We start from the raw sequence: 2,621 nt of genomic DNA on the forward strand, positions 1-2,621 counted from the left end.
AAGAAAGCTCAAGTAACATTTATATATATATATATATATATATATAAATGATAATGGAAGACACACTTCTTAGAAGTTTTGGACATTTTTCTTTAAATTTTTCAAGAAGTGCTTCAAGGAGTATTTTATAACGTAATAGATGCTTAGTTCATGCAAGTTTTCGTACTTAGCAATATTATTTTAAGCTTTCAGAGTTTTGGGCAAAAAAAAACCCAGTAAATTACGAACGAAGCAAGCATTTTTGAACTCTCTATGGCTGAAAATGAAGCAATAAGCTTGTAACTAGTATTTATTACTTTGGTTGCCATTTTTAATAATTTCATAAATGTCCATAAACCTGGTTTAAATATTTATGGAAATATGAACATTTTTATAAAAAGCTTCTTTTGCCTTGCGTTTTTTTTAATTTCCTAAGGATTCAATAGAACCAAACAATATTTTCTAGCAATTAAATATTAATTTTAAAATTATTTATTTAAAATTTAAAAATTAAAATTCGTTTAGAAATTTTGTAAGATATAAGTATTTAAGTTAGTTCTTTCTTACTGCGTATGCGCTGAAAAAATTTTAATTTCTTCTTAATTTTGTAGTGAATCGTATTTGGCATTTAATGATAAAAGTTTGATTTGAATATCTTAAAAATTAGAAAATTTCAAGTGATTTTCTAAGTTGTTTTAGTAATTTTTAAAAGAAAGCTCAAAACTATCAGGGGTTTTACGTGAATTTTATTTTGTTTCACAAAGCAAAATTTAATAACAAATTATTTCACCTTACAATAATTAAGCGGAAAATAAAATGTGATGGTATAAGGAAAGAAATAGTTTTATGAGGAATATAATACTTTTATGGGGTATGATCCCTCACAATACCGATCTTATTTTAAATAAAACTTGTTTAATAGTACGAATTGAAATTTCTGGGAAACCCCTGAATGGTTTGAGCTTTCTTTTAAAAAGTACAAAAACTACTCAGAAAATTGCATGAAAATTTTTTAATTCTTAAGATATTCAAACAATGCTATTAATTTACCATATTGTTATTTTTCTTCCGTACTGAGAACAGATATTCAGCTGTAAAAAATAATAAAAAATTTAAACACATATATTTCAATTTTAAATAACCTATAAAATGTTAACATTTAGGTTAGATTATGGCCATGTATCCTATTTTCTTGTAGCATTCACAGTTCATGAACAAAATTTACATCGATGTATTCCTTTCTTAAGCTATCAAACACGCGCCGCAGTCCTATAACACTCCGCAAATCACTACAAGTTCACCAAAATTTCAACTATTCAAGATATTATTCTCACATTAGACCTAGAGCAATTACTTTAATAATGCAATTCAAATTTAGATCAGTCTGAATGGACACGTTTTCCTCTTCGATAGTTAATTTGATTTGCATTCCTTGTTACACGTGAAATTGCTAACACTACGAAAAGGATTTGAAGTTTCCAATGTCAGTTTTCAAAGTTCCATGGCCATTCTTTAGCAGTATATTTTTTATAGTTTATATACCACAATACTTACATGACAGTTGAAAAACGTGAAGACATGCGGTTGACTGATTGATAAATTTGAATTTTAATTAATTTAATTTTGAATTTTTGTAAATTTTGCTTAGATTTGGCGTTTTTACTGTCTCTTGCCTCTCAGGCAAAAGTTACCCGAAGGAAATATATCTTCTACTCGAAAAGGCAATTTACGTAATTTATGAAAAGGCAATTAAAGATGTATATATATTGGGTTGTTTGAAAACCAATTATAAGTATTGAGTTGTATAGGGTTGAAAAGTAATTATACGTATTGGGTAATATTGGGTTGTTTGAAAAGTATTATCTTCAACTCGAAAAGGCAATTTACTTCTTTATTTCAAGATGTATATAATTTGGGTTGCTTGAAAAGTAATTATATGTATTGGGTAATATTGGGTTGTTTGAAAAGTAATATCTTCTACTCGAAAAGTAATTTACCTCTTTATTTCTAGATGTATATATATTGGGTTGTTCAGAAAGTAATTTCGGTTTTTCAATGCAGATGACTTAATTATATTTTTCCACTGCCATCTTCACACTTAAACCGTATTATCATTGTATATTTTAACAGCTTATATAGCAACGCTAGCATGTGAAAAAGTAAGACTGATTCTAGGCAATATTATTTAGTTGGTGCCCTTTCAAATATGGAAAGTTAAAAACAGAACTTTCGGCGTATTTTACTTTTGTTTGAACTATATCGAAAAGGAAAAATTACTTTTCAATCCAGAAAAGAATTATCAGATGTGTATAGAGGAGATGTATTGAATATGCTAAAACAGGTTTGAATAATTTGAATTCTGATAAATTTGGATTAAGATGCACCATGCCAGTTTATGCTGATGTAAACACAAAAGAGGCATCAATTGAGGCAAACCGACGAATAAAAACTTGTGAAAACATTAAGAGACTAAATTCATTGAATTTGATCGTTCATCATCATTTAAAATGGGTAAAGGTTTCATTTTAAAGTCCGACATATGAGTTCCTCATGTTTTTAAGGAAAAAAATTGTACCGTCACGTTGACGACTGTGATCTGATTCTCAAACGTCAAGAAATATATTTTATTTTGTTTCACAAAG

The sequence above is a fragment of the Parasteatoda tepidariorum genome, chromosome 1, assembly GCF_043381705.1.
Source record: "Parasteatoda tepidariorum isolate YZ-2023 chromosome 1, CAS_Ptep_4.0, whole genome shotgun sequence".
Classification (NCBI taxonomy): domain Eukaryota; kingdom Metazoa; phylum Arthropoda; class Arachnida; order Araneae; family Theridiidae; genus Parasteatoda; species Parasteatoda tepidariorum.